Below are 21019 nucleotides of genomic sequence, written 5' to 3'. Positions count from 1 at the left end.
TTTGAGCGCAGTGGTCAGCGGCAGATCTGAGCGGTGTGCTACGCCAAAGGTAGCGGTGCTGCTTGGTAGGGCGACACCACTCTCTCCATAGGAAAACAATGGGACAACCAGCACAAAGTGTTTTTACTGCTGATCATGTGTTGGGGCTTTTACGTCTCCTTTTGCCATGAATTGTCGTTGGTAGTGTTGAACTTCGCGGCTTCACTAGCATTGAACTTAGGGAATCAATTTACGGAGGCAATATTCTCTTTAGCTCTTCTGGCATTTTTATTGAGACTTTCTTTTAGTCATGAACTCTGACCTTCAATGACAAAATAAAACTGGGCGTGGCCTAAACAAAAATGTGACTTGCACACCTGTGACCCACTGCGGTGAAAACAAAACACTGCATCTCATCAAACAGCAGCACAATCACACATTGTACAACAACTGAGAACACCAAATAAAGGTCTCTTAACAGGTAGACATTGTGACTTAAATAATGGCAAAACATTTAGGAACTTACAAAAGGAACAAAGTACAGATGGAAATTAGCAAAAGTAAGTATTGCTTATGTTTTTAGCTTGCAGTAGCATAATCACCTAGCCACAATGTGTGACGTGTTAAATTCTCCTTTCTTTCTTGTTAATTTTTTTTTTTTTTTTTTAGGAGATTGTTGTCTGTCTACCTGTGCATATACTCTAATTTCCTTTTCAGGATTGGTCTTGGAGGACCTTCCCCTCTTCTTTCTACACACATACTTTAGAAAAGTAAAAATACAGTAGAAAAGTTATATATATATATATATATATATTTTATATGTGTATATATATATATATATATATTTATATATAATATATATTTATATATATATATATATATATATCAGGGGTCACGTTACCCGAATATTTTTCTGAAGGTCATCTGTCTAAAGGTCATCTGTCATTTTGACAGGTTGCAATTCACAGCCCTGACCACTTGGTGGCGAGTGAGCATATTAATTAGCTATTGTCTCTCTTGATGCACGACTTTGTTGGCTTCACTCTGAAGAATAGGTACGTTTGAGATGAACCACGCCTGGCCTGGAGAGTAGACGAGATCAGGAGGCCGCAGCAGGAGGTGGTGACGAAAGTCTGCAGTCAAGTCAGACAGTTTTCAACAGAGTTAGGAGAGTGTTGAGGAAGAGACTCAAACATCCTGTTAGATCACTTGTAGGTTACCTGTAGTTTGCAGATCATGCTCATCGCTGAAGAAATAGAGTGCAATCTTTATCGCTGATTGACGTTAAAATAGAAGAGATCCCCCTTTCGATGCATCTGTTCTTTTATCTGCCTTGTAAAGCACTAAACTGTTCTTTTGATAAGTCATATATATAACACTTATTATTATCAGACACAAAATATCTGCTTGCTGACAGATTAAAGCTTCATTGCACAACAGAAGGCTGATATATGCAGCATTAAATATTACAATTACACAGAAAATTAGTATTTTATACAACACGTGGTGTTGTCAAAATTATGAGCCAATCAGAGCCTGTCAGCTTGTCAGGTGACAGCCAGGCGTTTGCAGTCGGTGGAGAGCAGCTGCGGTCCCTGGCTCTACAAACTGCGGCAGCCTCGATCTCGTGAGGTTATCTTTGCCCATGTGTGCATGATGTCAGAGCAAGTTGGGGTCAAGTCAGACACAAATCTAACTGGCATGCATTGTGCGGCGGTCATTGCTGATAGATTCTGCGCAGGCCTGGCTCATCTCGAACGCACCTATTATCATTTTAAAAATTAAAGTGACGGGTAAAAATAGATTGTGACGGGATTTTTATGACCCTGTCAGTCAAAATTACAGACAATGAAAAAGTCTAGCGCAACCTCTGATATATACATATATATATATATATATATGTATATATATATATATATATATATACATATATATATATATATACATATATATATATATATATATATATATATATATATATATATATATATATATATTATATATACATTCATTTAATGAATTTTTAAGGACACATTTCCAGTATCATTTGCGGTCTTGATTTCTGATCAAGCTAACGATAAGACAATAGAGAACTTGAACCAAATCATGTGACATTGATGTTAATGCCAGCTTGATTAGTGACCGAAACATTATGGCTACTGTAATGTAAATCTTTGTCAGATGAAAATGCTTCAGGATAACATTTCTTATGAACTGCAATGCCACTGTGTCTAATAATACACACATAATAATACATTTGCAAAAATCTCTAAAATTCTATATTCACTTTGTCATTATGGGGTACTGAGTGTAGATGAATGTGAAAAAAAAATTAAACGATTGTAGCATCAGGCTGCAAAATAACAAAAGTGAAAAAAGTGAAGGGGGTCTGAATACTTCTGAATGCACTGTATATGCTGTGTCTAGATGTGAGACTGTGGCCAGGTAACATTACACCCCTCCTTATTAATTTACCACTGTATATATATCTATTGATTATATTAAAAATTTGAAAGTAGTGCATTTAGTGCCAAAAAACAAAACAAAACAAAAAAAAAAAGAGCTAAATGGATTTACAAAGAACCCTTTGCTTGTATTTTTTCTGCTTAAAACTGGGATGTTGGTACTAATACTGCACAGTAGCTTTGTGTCAACATACAACATTGGAAATGAAGAACACTATACCATTACAAAATTATTTTAATTGTGCCAAAAATAGACTGTTATTCTGCACGTCTTGCTGTGCTATAGAAGTCAATGGGGGAGATACTGTAGTCTATATTAACAACCCAGGCAATCATGGAGAAACTAATAAGGACATTTCTTTTTTTTTAAATATTTTATTTATAGCTTTTACATATAAAAGAGACAAAACACAAAGGTGATTGACAGACAGAAGAACATTATCTGCCCCTTTCCACCCTTCCCTCTGCATATGAGGGAGTAAAAAAAAAAAAAAAAAAAAAAAATTGGTGTACTCTACTACACAGAATTCAGAATGTATCCTCTGACACAGTTTAAGTTTTAAAAGATATACTGAAACAAGTATGTAGCTTCTAACTTAAGTCGTTGAGGTGTCATGGAGGTCGTCCCAGTACTGTAATATAGTCAAGAAAGGGTTGCCATATCTGTTTAAACCTCCCCGCTTTCCCTGACATTTCATATCGAATTTTCTCCATATATAAAGTACTGGAGAACTCTATGAGCCAAGCGTCAAAGCAAGGAGATATTTCTTTGTTCCAGACCTTCAAAATGGTTTTCTTTGCAATTACCATACCATACTGGATTGACAAAGTTTTCCAGTGGCTTAGAGTTTCCAGCTGCTGTGACCAGCCTAGAATGGCCGTTTCTGGATTGGGATGAAGATCAAATCCATAGATATCTGAATAACAACGGAAGACACCCGACCAGAACCTGTGAAGTTTTTCACAGAACCAAAACATATGAGCCAAAGTCCCATCAGATTTTTTGCACCTAATGCAAAGTGGTGATGAGGATGGATAGAACGAATGCAATTTAACACGTGAATAATGGAGCCTATGTATGACCTTATACTGAATTAATTGATATCTTGAGTTGACTGAGCAAGAGTGTATGCTATAGAGACATTTAGCCCATGTGTCCTCTGAAATTTGTACTCCAATTTCACTCTCCCAGGACTCCCTCAGATATTGTGTAGATGGAGCAGTCTGACCCGTAAACACTGTGACAAACTTAGAAACCAGTTTTTTGGTATCAGGTTCAGTTATTAATAAGGACTGAAGTTCATTGGGAGATTCATAAACTTCAAAATTTGAAACGTTTCCTCTGACATAGTTCCTTATTTGTAGATACCTGAAAAAGTGGGATGGCTGCAGCGTAAATTTGTCCTTAAGCTGGGCAAAGGAAGAGAATACATTATCAGTATACAAATCATTTATAGTAACAAGACCTTTCCTCCTCCAGGTTGAAAAAATGGAATCTAACTGTGAAGGGGGAAATGCATGATTGTAACAGATAGGGGCTAAAATAGAAGTGTTTGGTAACTTAAACATCTTTTTAATTTGATACCATACCTTTAATGAATTTTTAACTATAAAAGTGATCCCTTTAAATGATGCGAGAGGTTTTCTTTCCGCATGGAGTAGTGCTGGAAGGGAAGTGTCACTAATATCCTGCTCTATTGCCACCCATGAGGGGAATGTATCTTTAATTTCGTCAGGATATGCATCCTGCCAGTAAATGAGGGCTTGGGCATTAGCTGCCCAGTAGTAGTGCTGGAAGACGGGTAAGGCCAGCCCTCCTAAGTTTTTAGGCTTGCAAAGGTGTTTTTTATTAATATGATGTGCTTTGTACCCCCAGATAAAGGGCATAATGATTGAATCTAATGTTTTAAAAAAAGTTTTAGGCAGAAAAATAGGTATGCTTTGAAATAAATACAAAAACCTAGGTAAAGTCACCATTTTTATGGCATTAATTCGACCTATCATTGACAGGGGGAGTGTTCGCCAATATTCAAGGTCACTCTTGAGTTTATCAGTAATGACTTTAAAGTTTAATTTGTATAGCAGGTCTGATTGTTTAGGAACAGTGGTTCCTAAGTACTTTATGTGGTCAGTAATTTTAACTGGAAGATTATTAAGGAACTCATTATCTAGGTCCTCGCTCAGAGGCATAAATTCACATTTCTGCAAATTTATAGTATATCCAGACAGCCTTCCAAACTTTTCAATGAGATCCAGCAGTGACGGGACAGACTCTTCAGACTGCGAAAGAAACAGAACTATATCATCAGCATACAAAGCTATGTGATGATCCATTTTTCCAAGATGTATGGGAGTAATTTTTGGATTATTTCTGATGCTGATAGCCAGGGGCTCTATACATATGGCAAACAGCAGGGGGCTCAGAGGGCAACCCTGCCGAACACCACGATGCAGGTTAAAAGGGACAGATCTCTCTGAGTTGGTAAGGACTGATGCAGTTGGGCAGGCATAGAGCATTTCTACCCATGAGCTAAAGTCCCTGCCCAGGCCAAACTCCTCAATGGTTAACAGCATATACTTCCACTCCACTTGATCAAATGCCTTGTGCGCATCAAGTGCAAGGACTCCATGTTTTGACTCATTTTGTTTACTATACACAATGTTTAATAATCTACGCACATTAAAGAAAGAAAATCTTCTGGGAATAAAGCCCACCTGATCTGGGTGTATTATGGTTGATATGTGCTTATTCAGTCTATTAGCTAAGATTTTGGTGAACACCTTTAAATCACTACAAAGGAGGGATATAGGTCTGTATGATGACGGGTCAGTCTCTTCTTTTTCCTTTTTCAAAATTAAAGAAATATTTGCTGTATATAAGGACTCTGGTAATTTTTTTGTTTTTAATTGACTCTTTATACATTCTTAGGAGAAGGGGGGCCACATCGTTTACATATGCCTTATAAAACTCTATACCAAGGCCATCAGGGCCAGCTGCCTTACCATTTGGGAATTCTTTTATTGCCATGAGGATTTCCTGTAGTGATATTTCTATATTAAGCTCATCTCGTGCTTTCGAATCTAGTTTGGGAAGTGGTATAGAGTGCAGAAATTGAAGGATATCTTCTTCTTTTGCGAGATTTTGAGAGCTATATAATTTTTCATAAAATTTCCTGAAACCATCATTAATTTGAAAAGTGTTCGTAACTAAAGAACTTGAAGGGGCTTTAATTTTATGAATAGCTCTACTGGCTTGGACACCCCTCAACTGTCGTGACAGCAAGGGTCCAGGTTTATCACCCAATTCGAACTGCTTATGTCTTACTTTCAAAAGCAGAGCACCTACTTGCTTAGAAAGTATGCTATTATATTCATGTTTCAGTTTTACTATATCTTTAAGTACATTTGAAGATGGAGCCATTCTGTACTGCTTTTCAAGCAAAGTGAGTTGCTTGTCTATTTCTAACAGCCTATGTCTCCTTTGCTTTTTTTGTGTGGCTTCATATGATATCACAAATCCTCTTATTACTACTTTAAAAGCTTCCCACAAAGTCGAGTCTGAGACATACCCTGTATCATTGAAAGCCACATATTCCTTAATAAAAACTGAACATTTTTCAAAAAATATTTCATCATTCAATAAGTTAGGGTTAAACTGCCAATTGTAATGGGCCCTCTTCCATCCAACATCGATGCCAATAGTAACAGGACTATGATCTGAGATTAAAATGTTGTAATATTTTGATAAAGAGATGGCTGGTGCTTGTCTAGAGTCAATTAAAAAGTAATCAATTCTTGTATAGGTGCTGTGAACTTGGGAGCTAATAAGGACATTTCAACACCATTATGAGTCATATTATGGTTTGTTAATTATATAAATGGAAACTGCCAAAATTGAAGGCACAGATACACACAATGCTTGCTTGGTATTGGGTACTGTTTCTTTTAAGTTTGTTGCTGTAATCCTGGGGAAACATTTCAGGAAAATTACATTTGCCAAGGAAAACAAAAATATGCTAGCCTAAGATTTTATGACTGCTTACATTTTTATGTTCTCTCTCTCCCCTAGGACAGTGAAGATAGAGGAGATACTAGTGACAAGCCCTTGTATCCTGGTGCTCCACTTTCAAAAGGAGAGAGTTTACTGATGCTGATGTCCTGTCTGTTGCAGCACAATTTAACTGGTGAAGCACTTACTCATTTGCTGGAAATGTTTAACATAATGTTTCTAGGCTTGACCCCATCCTCACATTACCTGTTCCACAAAGAATTTGGAAGATCATCTACATTTGAAATTCACTTTTATTGTGAATGCTGGTTTAAATACCTTGGCGTTAGAGCTGTCTGCCACAACTTAATTCTTTGTTATCAGGTTTCAGGCTATCAGGCTTCATGATGAGCTGATCATCTGAATCAAGTGTGTTGGAGCAGGGAAACATGTAAAGCATGCAGGGCAGCAGGCCCGGAGGACCAGGATAGGGGAAAAATTGGTATGCTAGTGCAAGTTTCTAAGCCGTTGTTAAAATTAGCTTGAGGGGTACATTGACTATAGCCACACTTAACCATTGTCCTAACATTTGAGTCCAAGTAAGCTCTGTAAACACTACGCCTTCCCTCTACGGTCGCCTTAATCAAACATTAACAGGTGACAGACAAGCTACAGTGTAGTAGCTACAAGCTACAGCTAGTGTAAAATCAATTTAAACTAATAATGTTAATGTCTGCATTACTGTAGAGTAATCCACTAATATCTACAGAGTTAGTGTGTCCTCTTCCACAGAGGTTCTATCCTGCAACATCACCTGTGAAGGGAAAACTTTTCCATGTCTCAGCTCCAGCGTTGTCTACATTTGTCACATGACAGCCACCTTACACTTGGAAAGCGAGGGGCAGTGTGGGGGGAAGTTCACTTGTTTGCACTCTGCATTTTGACTGCTAGATGTTACTAAAAGTTACACATTGCTCCCTTCACTGTTTAACTGTTTAACATGTTATTGTGTGTTTATTATTTGATTAAATTAATGCTGCATTGCTTTATAAAAAAACATTTGTGTGTGTCCATATGTTTCTGTTCTGTTGTTTCAGAATGGCTCAATCACAGAAAAAGCTTCAGAACTATCCGGGTAGATACTGTCAATACAACTGAAAGTAATTTCTGTGAAACAGACACGAAGGGTCTAACACTGGATCATAACAGCGGACGAGGCCAGGCAGTGTTCATGTGAACACTGTTGCGGCCGTGTCAGACAGACACATAGTTTACAAATTTACATTCTTCAAAGAACTTGCACCAAAAGCCGAGTGTCATCTAGTTCCATTATTTTGGAGAGAAGACAGATCTCTCTCTCTCTCTCTCTCTCTCTCTCTCTCTGACACAAGACATTTAAAAAGTCTATTTTAAAATACATTAACCCTTTAATGTCCTCACTAAGAAAAAAGCAATGGAAAAATTATTTCTTTGCATTTTTTATTTCCTTGGGGTAATAATAACAACAATCAAAAAAAAAATTTCAACTGACCCCAGTTTTTAAAATACAGGCCTCGACCAAATGGTTGAGATGTTGCTTGATGGTAAATGTATAAAAATACATACAAATACCAAGTCAAATAAAATGCTAACTTATGGAAGGAATAAACATAAAAGTTTTTTGGGGCATTGGATCCACTTCACACTTCTAATTTTTGGTGGTATTGTAAACAGTTTTGTTTTTTTCATTCAAACACAGGAACATTGCAAATCCCAGGAAAACATTGTATTTCTAACATTTCCATCTTGACACATCTCATCTGTGTGGTGGTTCAATGTTTTTTTGGGCATTAGATCCACTATATTTCTGATGGTATGCTGCAAAGCATTGCCAGTTTGCATTCAAGGAAACAGGAAGACATTTCTGACACTTCCATCTCGACACACCCTTTGGACACCCTTTGGTTGCACAGCCCACGTTTGTCACAGTGAAGTGGCCAATGTCCAAAGTTGTCATAATGCACATCTGGTTGTGGTTGTGAGGGTCTTGGGGTGTAGCATTTCTTCTGAGGTGGTGGAGAGCAGGATGATGGTCTGCCAACTTTGGGTGCTGGTTTGTTGACTTGAACTGGAGTACTGGAAGGGTGTCTTTACAGCCTCAGGGTGTTATAGTTTCACAAGGAGGAGGACCCAAATGCAGATGACGCAAGGAGAGCAGTTCAAAAAAAGGGTTTAATTAAAATGAAACAACAAAACAAGGGCTTACATGAAGTGCAGGGAGGTCAAAATGACAAAATGTCCCAATACTCAGGCGCACAGCCTGGCAACAAGGATCAGAAACAGTCAATTAGTTCATAGGTCCAGGGACTGGACAGGGAGAGGCGGAGACCTCAGGCGGACGACCTGAGGGCAGGGCAGGGTCGGAGCTGTTCCGGCTGGGCTGCAGCCACTTCCTGTCCTGGTGGGGCCTCCACAGCCATCTCCTGTTCTGGCTGGGTCGTTGTCACCATCACCTCCTGTCACAGTGGGGCCACAGCAGCCACTTCCTGTTCCGACTGGGTCGCCGCCACTTCCTGTCCTGGTTGGGTCGCAGCCATCATCTGTTCCAGCTGGGCTGCAGCCACTTCCTGTCCTGGTGAGTCCTCCGCAGCCATCTCCTGTTCCGGCTGGGTCGCCGTCACCATCACCTCCTGTCCCGGGATATATACAGTATCTCACAAAAGTGAGTACACCCGTCACTTTTCCGCAAATATTTAATTATATCTTTTCATGGGACAACACTGAAGAAATGACACTTTGATACAATATAAAGTAGTCAGTGTACAGCTTGTATAACAGTGTAAGTTTACTGTCCTCTCAAAATAAGTCAACACACAGCCATTAATGTCTAAACTGCTGGCAACAAAAGTGAGTACACCCCTAGTGGAAAATGTCCAAATTGGGCCCGAAGTGTTAATATTTTGTGTGGCCACCATTATTTTCCAGCACTGTCACGGGTGAAATGTCCCTGTCAGGATGAACTCACATCTTTTCCTCATCTTTCGTCTCCAAATGATCTCCTTTGTTTTTGTCTTATCTCTCAATATCATGCACATATTGGGGGGGACTGCTGTAATATCAGTCAATATTTATGTGATCGGGGAGAGGGGGTGTATGACCCAAACTTGTGACCCTACATGGACCACTCTGGGAATTTCACCCAGAGAATATACACTCCATAGGTTCACACATCAGTTCTTCGATAAAAAAAAAAAAAGGAGGGACAGAAACATTGCATTTCAAGTTCAATCAGGAATAATTTATTAAAAATCAACGACAATTATTTTTTGTATTGTTCCCTGTTTAAAAGGAAGACACTGTTATTAAAAATCTATAAATTTCTTTATTACAAAATTAGACTCTATAATTCTAAAATAGTTGCAGGGGTTGTATTACCAGTGCAGGGGTGGAAGTGTGCCAACCCACAGGTTGAGGTAAGTGAGGATCACTGATAATCCTGGGTAAATTACACAACAAATAACTACCCGACCAAAACAGCAGTGGCAACAATAAAATCCCAATAAAAGCAAAAAACACAATATTAACTACAGATCAATACAGTGGGCAAAATAGACTCCTAGGAGCTATACTGCATAGAATGGAGCTAAATCATCTGGAAGTCGTCACCAGGTTACCTCGTTCCTATTATAAGGACTACACATCAGTACTTGTAATATGTATACGAGTTATAGTTCATATATGAAAAGGGCATACCTTCAAGCTGCGAGTTACATGTAATCAGCTGGGCTTGATAGCACGCCACACTTGTCGGCCTACATGTGCGCGGTACAAACGCGTTGAGAGAAGCTAATGCTAACACCGGCCAGCTCAGGTATATCCACTAACAGCACCTGTGGGGAGGCCAGTGAAACCCTAATCAGTAAACATGCAGATACATCAATACAGAAACCAGGTAAGAAGCATACCTCAGTCTGATGTTCACCCTTCAACAGCGGTAACGAAGCCACTTTTTAAGGGGAGGCTAAATTAGAAACAGCTGATGTCTGTTTATTTCCTGTCTACGACTACAGGGCGGGACAAACGGGGGAAGCTCTACTCACTACAATCAGGATAACCAATAGTTTAACACATTAACATACAATTAACAGTTAGAATACAAAACACATTAATTCATAAAGCTCAAACAGTTAAAACAAACAGTAATACAACAAAAAGGCTCTCTCTCAAAACAACTGCTCTGCAAAACAACTATGGTGCAATTTATGGCAGATTGAGAGTACAGGAGGTCTTTTCAGTCTTCGATTGAAAAGACCTCCTGGACTCTTCCGCCTGAGTAATACATGGTCACTTTTCTGCCCACTGCAGTCACCATGGGCTCTTCGAAAGCAGTGGCCCACACACTTTTGCTGATAAGCTGTGGGGTGTTGGTTATGTCCAGCAGCTCCACGTTTTTGTCTGCAACTCTCACTCCCATGACCTTGATGTCTATCAGATCAGAGAATGCCTACTGAGAATGAAGACCTGATTTAGTTATTACTGCATGCACTACTGATCTTAAATGATGTCATGTAAAATATCAGTGCTGAAGGGGGAATCAGCACAATACATGATGTCATTTACTTGCCTGGACACTGGTCACTGCAACAGCAGCATCTTGCGCTTGCATCTGTTGCTGGGCAAAATCATTGAGGGGTAACAGATACTGTAGACCCTTTTACAGTTTGGTGTAAGGTGCAGAGTTTTGGAGATGTCAGTCATAAAGATGTCTGAGATAATGGAGCTGGATGAGCACCACAAACCGAGTGTCATCTAGTTCCATTATGTTGGAGAGAAGACAGACATTTCGACGGCCGACACGTCCAAAACACTGCACCTCACACCAAAACCGTAAAGGGTCCACAGTATCTGTCACCCCTCAATGATTTTGCAGTTATGTTTTTAAGATATTTTATTGGAAAACACCATTGAGCTCTGAATAATCAAATACAAAATCAAAACTGACATGCCTGAAAGGATGATAGGGCATCCATAAACATATATACTATATTAGTATTATAACAAGTGATTAAGGGTGAATTACAAACAATATAAACAAACAAACAAAAAAAAAAAACAAAAAAAAAAAAAACAAAAAAAAAAACAATGACAATGACTCATATAAACATAATCCCTGACATTACTGTCTTTCAGAGTCTGGAGCAGGCTCTCATCTCAAGATATCTGAATGAGGACAGGTTCTATGGGTACCCAAGAGTTAACTTTATGTTAATCCCATGCAATTTTGAGCAAAAAACATGCAGTGCTTTGCTTACAGTATATGCTATTTTTGCCTATTCTGAAAACCATGTATTTGAATATTTCTGCATACTGGGGTCTATGACAGTATTATTATTGGAGTATCACAAACTGGTCTGCCTGGAAAGCTCAGACTCCTATGGACTGAATGAAATCTGGTGTATTCATGTGAGATGATATTAGTCCAAATAGTAATCATTTCATGTGGCTGTTCCCCCATTTCATAATTGTGTGCTGAAAAATGGGAAAACAATATATCCATAATTGTATATAGGAAATGGTTTAATAATAAGTCATAAAAATAAACATTTTTACAGTGGCACACAGAAAATTAGTTGAGGAGTTTTGCACTTGATGGATGAAACAGCAGGAAGCAGTTGTATTGGGTTAAATTCTTCCTGGTGCTGAGGACCCTTTCAAAGCAACATTTTCCGTAAACAAGATTTGTGATAGACACTTCTAAAATTTTTACATCAAATAAATCTTATTCAGGGGTTCCTCAACATTTTCTGTTTCAAAATTACATATTTGTCCAGACTAGATTTTCCCACTCATGTTTTATATTATTGTACATTTAGCTTGATGTTTGTTATGTAACTTAATGGTTTCAAAGTCCAACTGAACATGATTGTTAAAGTCTGACTATGAATGCGATGGTGCTGCCAAGTAATTTTCAAAAGATTGTAGCTAAATACTAGAGGTCAAATAAATCAATTAACACCTAACCCAGAACTAGGACTAAGTTGAAAATAGAGATATATTTAAAAAAAATTAGATAAATTATAATTATGATAATAATAATAATAAAACTTATTAGATATATTTTCACTTTGGCTATTCACTTACTGGTATTTCTTGTTTGTTTGTTGTTGTATTTTTTTCCAAGAATGTTACATATTTTCAAAAAAACCCCAAACTTGATATATTTTCACTTTGGTTGTTCATTTATTGATATTTGGTTTTGTTTCTGTTTTTTGATGTTCACATGGGTAATTACTGTCACAATTGCTTAATTTTTTTGGTCATGTATGTAGGTGAGGCCTAAAGCATGGATCTAGCATCCTTTATGGGTTAAACATTAAAATACTAATGGAGAGGTGTCTCCACCCATACTCTGGGATTCCTGCAAAGCGGTAAGAGGGAGAGTGATTGCAGTGACATCCTTTCTCAAAAAACAAAGGGAAGAAAAAAATCAAGACTCTACAGACTGAACTCAAAAACCTAGACTCTGAACATAAAGAATCAACAGATCCAAAGGTTAATACAGAAATAAAAAAGAAAAGGAACCAGATTGAAGAGTTAAACACAAGAAATTCAAAAGAAATCACTATACACTAAACGAAAATACTATGAAGGGGGCAGCAAATATTCAAAATTATTAGCATACAAACTAAGAAAACAACAGGCAGACAATACAATATACAAGATAAGAGACCCGAAAACCAAGAACATTTACCACCAAATTAAAGAAATTAAAGACTGTTTTAGAGTATATTATGAAAAGTTACATTCACAACCTCAAGTAAATACTGACCAGAAAATGGAGTCACAACTCAAATCCCTAAATTTGCCAAAACTTACAGAAGAAGAAAATACAATATTAACTTCACAAATAACAGAAGAAGAAATTCACTCAGCTATTACCAGACTCAAAGCTAATAAGTCCCCAGGTGCGGACGGATTCAGCTTGGAGTGGTATAAGAATCTGAAGGACGTTCTGACACCTATTTTATTAAAAACATTTAATTGGTTCCTGACAAAAGGGGAAACCCCAGCATCATAGAAAGAAGTGATTATATCAGTCATACCTAAGGGAAGTAAGTAAGTAAGTAAATTAGACTGCGCAAACTACAGATTAATCAGTGCACTTAATTTAGATTATAAATTATTTACTTCAATTATTTCAAAAGACTTGAGAAAATTTTACCCAGAATAATTCATATGGATCAAACAGGTTTTGTTCTGTTGCGTCAGACCCCGATAATATCAGAAGATCTTTACAAATTATTATATATTCATTCATTCATTCATTTTCTGTAATCACTTATTCCGTAAGGGTCGCAGGCTGCTGGAGCCTATCCCAGCTGACATTGGGCGAGAGGCAGGGTTCACCCTGGACAAGTCGCCAGTTCATCACAGGGCTGACACATAGACAGACAACCACCCACACTCACATTCACACCTACGGGCAATTTAGCGTCACCAGTTAACCTAGTATGCATGTCTTTGGACTGTGGGAGGAAGCCAGAGAACCCACGCAGACACGGGGAGAACATGCAAACTCCACACAAAAAGGCCCTGCCCCAGCCAGGAAGCTCGGGGATCGACCTCAGGACCTTCTTGCTGTGAGGCAGCAGTGCTAACCACTGCACCACCATGCCACCCATTGTTAGATATATAAATCAAAATAAAATTCACGCTATGCTGATTAGTTTAGATGCTGAAAAGGCATTGGACTCGGTCAGATGGAAGTTCCTATATCTCTATCTGGCCATACAATTGAACGCCGCAAGTTTGCATATAAAAAAAACACCATTTCATTGAATGTTCTCTACACTGTTTTTGGGGAAACGCGAAACAGATAAGCTAGGTGTTGCGCAGGCAGATCCAATTGAAGGCGTGTGAAGGTTAACAGAAGCATTTCAAAGGGAGTGAGAATTTTCTTTTGACTGGGCATGAGAGGCATCAAAAAATGGAATAATGCCATAAAGGTTCCCAGGTGTGGCTGACTGATATAGTACTTTACTTTTTCATCATCCTCTCCAAAGAAACCATCAGACATCCTGCACTCATTAAGTTCACACCACAGCTCTCTGTTTTCTTCCAACAGGCGGTTTACCTCTGCACGCCTGAGCACACACAGGTCACATTCAGTCTGTGTCACATCCTGACTGGTGTTGTGTGTCTCATCAACCTTCTTCTCCAGCCTCATGTGTCCCCTTTTTCGGTCTGTAGCTGACCACTTTCTTCTCCAGCATCAGGTGTCCCCTCCTCACTCTGTTGATGACTGCTTTTTTCACCAGGCTCAGATGGTCCCTCCTTGGCCTGTAGCTCTTCAATGTGTGCATCCTGGTGGACCCCCATCTCTGGTGCTTGCAGTGTCTCTTTCCATAGCTGTTCCCGTCTACTTTGTCTTGCAGAGTGTGCAGTGTTTGTCGGTGTAACAAATGTGTGTCCCAGATGTATGGATGGTGCCCAGTCTGGGTCAGCCTCCATCATTTCATAAGCTGGTTGACCTGCAATCACATGTTAGGTTTTATTTAGAAAGCTAGTTAACATTGGATGCTTCCATGACATTTCACAATCGTAACCACTTAATCAGACATGCTACCATTTAACCATCCCATCAGATCTCTCAGATGACAAGAGGAAATCTCACGCATTGATAAATAATTCTGTTATTATGCATTTTTGCTGTTTACCTTCACTCTGTAATGTTTTGATATACGATGATGGAATAAAATAAACACAGATTTATCTCAAACAGATTAAGGGAGATATGGTGTTGAAAGTGATGCCCTTCCGTCTCGCCGCTGCGACCCAGGCCTTCCGATACCTCTTCGTTATTTTCTCAACCTGCTGTCCATAACCTATTTTCCAAGTGGGAAACCAAAAAAATCTTACATTGTGGTCAACTTTTCTGCCATTTCTGTCGTGTGACTTAGTATGGCAGCCTTTCACATAGCATGAGTGTCCCATTTTATCAAAGATAATGCCGCACGCAAAGACGATGCTCACTGTTGAGTTGTTTACAACAAATGACCCTCCAAAATGGCGATTCGACCCACAATGCACTGCAGCTGCCGCAAACATTGCGTCACCTGACAAAGACCGATTTGTCGATCCTTTATGTCTCTTTTTGTTTTTTCTTTTATCCTGGTTTTTGTTAATCCCTTTTTGATTTTCAGTATGACTCCTCTTTATTTCATGTTTATATTTGGTTGCTGTAATATCATTTCCACCATTGACGCTTGATTCTTATGTTGAATTGTTGTGTGAACAATCCCTGTCCAGTCTGAAGGTCGACGTTTCGCCATGCATTGCGCTGACTCGTCGGATCGTGGTGTGTTTTTAATGGACTGTTATAGAACACAGAAGTTATTAAAAGACTCGGGTCTGGGGTTACCTTTAAGACTCGATCATCAGTTTCTTCCTCCTCTGTTTGTCTCATTTCATTTCCATTCATGAATAAAAATAACAGCGAATTGTAGTGAAGTGTCTTTATGATGGAGGTGGGACGGGGCGAAGGTGCAGTTTAAAATATTGTGTGAAGCATTTAGCCTTTTAAAATAGATAATGAATACATTTTGTGGATATATGCTTTTTTTTTAATGCGTGTGCAAATTGCAAATTTTAAGAACCAAACCGTGAAAACACATAATGTGGCCTTCACGTGAGAAAAAACACGACAAGAAGAACATTTTCCACTGTGGAGGTCACGTGTTTCCTGTCAACTGTGGGGGTTGGAGGTCTGCAGCCAGGTAGTATTGGGAGAGATTGGGACAGTTAACCTAACAGTTCGATAATGTTACAGTCTTTAAGTTAACCAAGCATTACCTTTGGTTATTAACTTAACGTTACAGAAAATAAGAGGGAAATACTTTTCTTACCTGATGCTCCAGTATAAGAAGTGTGAAGTTCAATTCATGTTAATCGATGAAATAGATCTTTCCGGCTCTTCCATTGTGTCAATATTTCAGTTTATTAGTTAGTTGTTTTGTTCTCCGTTGACATCCCACAACTCAAATTAGCTCAAAATAAGAATATGGCAAGAAGATGTAAATTACTCCAGGTAGATTACTAGTGGACCACCAAGTCGCCCTGATGCCGCGCCCCGAAACTGATACAAACAGACGTAGTTTCAAATGAAGGCGTACTCAATTGTGATTGGCCCGTTTCTTTGACTGACATCCACATCAACCAATCATGCTCAAAGCAATATTGCGTGACAGCCAATAGCAGTTGTCTCAGTGTGGTATTGAAAATATGATTTCAAGAAAACAAATGAAATGTGTATTTAATTTTATTTGTTGACTGTTATATTTAATTGGCCAAATGTTTTTTCATTGCTGTATATGAAAAAAATGTAACAAAGTAAAACAAATAATAAATAGTAACAAACAACAACAAAACAACAACAACAACAACAACAATAATAATAATAATAAATTAGCAGAATGATAGTGGATAGAGCCAGACTCCATTGCTGTGGATAGGTCTGTCTTCACACATCTCTCTGGAGAAATTTTAAAGCATGTTGCTGCTCTAAAGAACTCAAAGATTACCATTCTTACTTTTCTCATTTTACGTTTGTTACACCCACTCAGGTACTAGCTTTAAAAAGGACAGTCACAAAGGTAAGTAATAGATAATATTTATTACAAAAACTCAGCTTTACAATCACTTTCTCTCACCATACCCTAACAGGACGGGGGAGATAAGTTCCAGTAACACCAATACACTGCAATCCCTACACTGCAAAAAAGGAATTTCAAGAAAGTAAAAAAGGCTTGTATCTGTATCAAGTCTTATTTTTTGTCCAAAAAGAAAATGAATCTTGTCAAGCTTGTTTTGCATTAGAAAAATAATCTCAGTTTAAGAAAGTGTGGCTAACTTTTTCTTAATAAGATATCCCAGCTAATTTTGAGCTAGAATAAACCAGAAACAGGGTATAAAAGTATTTTACAATAAAACCCAGTGGAGCAACAAGATTATTTGCCTTATTTTAAGAGTAAGACCACTTGTATGACTTCTCAATTTATGAATGCCAAGAAACTAGAACAATTAAAGGTTCTTTATTTTCATTTGTTATGTGTTCTCAGGCCATCTGAACCTGGCAGACTCTGCTGCTTCATATCTAACATATTAAGATGACAGCAGGCTGGTCTATACAACATACTACAAATAACCATGCTGGACAAAAACTGCATGGCTCACAAACAAAACAAAATGACCAAACTGAAATGACCCTTGACTCAGCTGCATTCTGAATCACAATGTAGCAATGAATGTGGTTTATGCAGTAGAATCCTGCCAGCATCAGCATAAAGACTGCTATTTATTAACTGATTGCTGATCTGCTATTTTATCGTTCAGATTGAAGTTATTTTGATACATGAAAAGAAGAAAATATCATGAAACAACAACAACAACAACAAAACAGTCAAGAACACACTGTCTATGAGAGACCAACACATTAAATAGTGTGCCTTTTACAGTTCATCAGATGAGGCTCTGTGTAGCCCAAGCACATCTCCCAAATAATATTTCATAGGAACATATGTAACTTCCTTGTGAGTATAACTGTAATATGGAGTGAAATCTACCAGACTGTCAGCCATTAGTTATTAGTTCAGTTGCTTGTGCCATGTTTGGAATCTCTATTGTATATGCCATGTAGTTTTAAATGCTGTTCAATTAGTGTTTTCAACTAATTGTCTGTAGACCAATGACAGCAGCAAACAAAATCTGAACAATTTCTATGATTTCAAGAATTATTTTGTAGTATTCATTATCTTTAACTGTATCAATAAGAAATAGCAATATTTTTAGTAGAACAATCATTCAGCCTGAGGACTGCTTCAACTTATTATCACTTGATGCTAATGTGCTGTAAGCTATAGGGCTTGGTTTGTCTCTGACATCAAGTGGAGAGTAGGGAAATCCAGTTAATGCAGTATTGAGGCCATCCAAGTCTAGTTGACCTAAAAGAACTAACTGTTTTATCACACACTTTATTTCTAATGGAGCAATGCCTTCAAGAATTATATGCATCATATCCTGAGGTGTTTGTTGGATCAAGTTAAAGGCTGGAAATTCTACCAACTTACTCCTTCTGTTGATGCCAAATGTAGTTTTTAAACTGCTTCTAAGATACTCAGTATTTGCCTTCTCAATGTCACCACACTGCCGAACATGTTTTTCTAGTGTCCTGAGCTCAAAGTTGTCCTCGTCAAAATACATTTGCATGTCCTCAAATGAACATTCACACTGGCGGCACTTACTATAGGCAAAACCAACACCCTCTTTAAATCCACAAAGCTCATGTTGTGCTAAAGTGTCTCCACATATCAAAACCAATGCTCCAAATATTTCAGGTTCACCATTCCCTGTTTGAATATTACCACCACCATACAGCATCACCAAAGTCCTCATACAACCTGCCCAAAATTCCATCAACTCCACATTCAGACAGCTCACTCTTCTTTGTAATGGCAAGTAGACGGATTGCAGCTAGTTTTAATCTATATTTTGGATTAATGTTTCCCAATGTATAATAAAACATTAGCAGCTTATTCGTGGAAGCATGAGATCCAAGTGGGTTGCAAATTTCTCTCTCTCCATCTATGATGTCATACAAATACCCACTTCTGTATTTCTGTGGCTGATCTATCATTTCCAAAACTTTTGGATGGGACAATAACTGTTCTAAACTTTTGATCAGAGATATGTAATGAAAACATTTGGGTATTGTAGAGAGGACCCTTTTTGCCCCTTTTTTCTGCAAGCAGGCAGTATACCCAACAGTAACCTCCTCTGACTCCACAAAATTGAAATTTTCCTTAATCACATTGTCCTGCCTCTATGTTGTCGCAACAGAGGCAAATGGATCCTCAATCCGGTCAAATACTGCCATCACTTCCTTTTCAAGTTCACTTCCTTGATGTTGCTGGAATACAGTTTGTAGCTGACTCCTTAGATTAGTCACCAACAGAGCTTGGTATTGCTGCATTGCTGCCAAAATGTCATTCACACCTCTCTGAAAAACAGGCAGGAAAGGAGAGCAAGTCCAGTTTTAAAATGATTTAAAATTATTGAGTAATGCTCCCTATAGGGAAAATTACCATACAATCCCTTTTATAAAGATTAATAAGAGTAACATCAACACAACAACAGTTTTTCAACTAATTGATAAGGCATTAAAAGTAAATTCAAAATATGGATTTATCTTAACTAGATAGCAGAGAGTAAATACAATAAATACAAAGCATTTTAAAATATCACATCTCACAGATGCAAGTTATGTGGCAGCTAAGGGAGACTAATAAAATAACTGCATGACCAGATTTGAACTGCATGCAAAAAAAAGTTTTTGATTGTAAACATCACAATATTTTAAACTGCAGGCACCATGCAGCACAGATGTACAAGACTGAGAGTGAGAGGTAGGCCTATGCCTAGTACAATTCACAGCAAAAGCACTCAAGACTACAACCTTTGACCTAATTTCCAAGATTGGACTTGTCATGCAGATAATCAACAAAGCCACAGATGAAATAAATGTAATAATATTGTATGTAGACAAACCTGTGAAAGATGGTGTTTTTCTCTTGCAGTCAACATAATAGCAGTAGCTTGTCTGGTCAAAGTGTCACGCCTGGTGTCATCCTTTAAAAAAAGAAAATTCAGTGTGAAAAACACACTGTTGTCACAAACACAGAAATGCTGTCATAAAACAGCATTTTATAACAATCAAGTTCGGATTTGTTTTGGTACGCTGAGACATAAACACATAAACTGATGATAGGGCTTAGCTGAATGTAGTTGTGTACTTAAGGAAACAATAGGATTACCTTTGCTTGACATGATGCAGAAGAGTCAACTACAGCAGGACATGGAACATCGGGAATATTCGAAGTTTTATTTAAGGTACCATCAACAGTCTGGGACAAAGCAGGATGACTTGGAGAGGTACAGGTGCCATTGTCAAAGCCAGAGTACAAAGATGCAGTACTGTCAAATGCTCCAAAATGTGGAGACACCGATGACTGACAGGGCTACATTACATCTTCAGCTTGCACTCCGTTTTCAACCACTGCTTCATCCGTTTGATGCTCTCTGTTTTCTACCGTCGCTGGCCTGCATGCCCACACGTTTCTGTTCACTGCTGATGAGGCTTCCCGGCTTGATGTCGCTGTTGCTGTTCTCTCTCTTCCTGACCTGCCACCACTTTCCAGGTGTTCGCAGTGGTTTCTTCGAATGTGATACCATAGTGAGTTGTACACTTGATACTCTTTGGAACATCCATCGATTCCACAAACAACGTGAAAATCTGGACTATGACTATGAGCAGAATTTATATGACTCAATAAAGATTTGAGAGTGAGAGCCACAAACACACAGCAAATAACACAGTGCCAAATCATTTTCCCTCCCGTTTTTAGCCTACATTAGCTACCTGCCGTGTACCGCTTTTACCTCTGAACCCTTGATGACCTGGTGATACATCATGGGATACCAAGGGTAAGTACCATAATTCCGTTCCTTATAAGGACAGGAACAACTCGCCATTTATTAATGATCACGTAGATGT

General features: G+C 38.3%; 1 pseudogene; it reads right to left on the bottom strand.

Annotated features, from left to right (window-relative positions):
• Positions 1-8763: 8763 nt before the first annotated feature.
• Positions 8764-20697, bottom strand: LOC146326252 (uncharacterized; annotated as a pseudogene).
• Positions 20698-21019: the final 322 nt, after the last annotated feature.

Source organism: Lutjanus erythropterus, chromosome 6 (assembly GCF_056507025.1).
Source record: "Lutjanus erythropterus isolate fLutEry1 chromosome 6, fLutEry1.hap2, whole genome shotgun sequence".
NCBI lineage: Eukaryota > Metazoa > Chordata > Actinopteri > Lutjaniformes > Lutjanidae > Lutjanus > Lutjanus erythropterus.
This window is presented reverse-complemented; position numbering and strand designations above follow the sequence as displayed.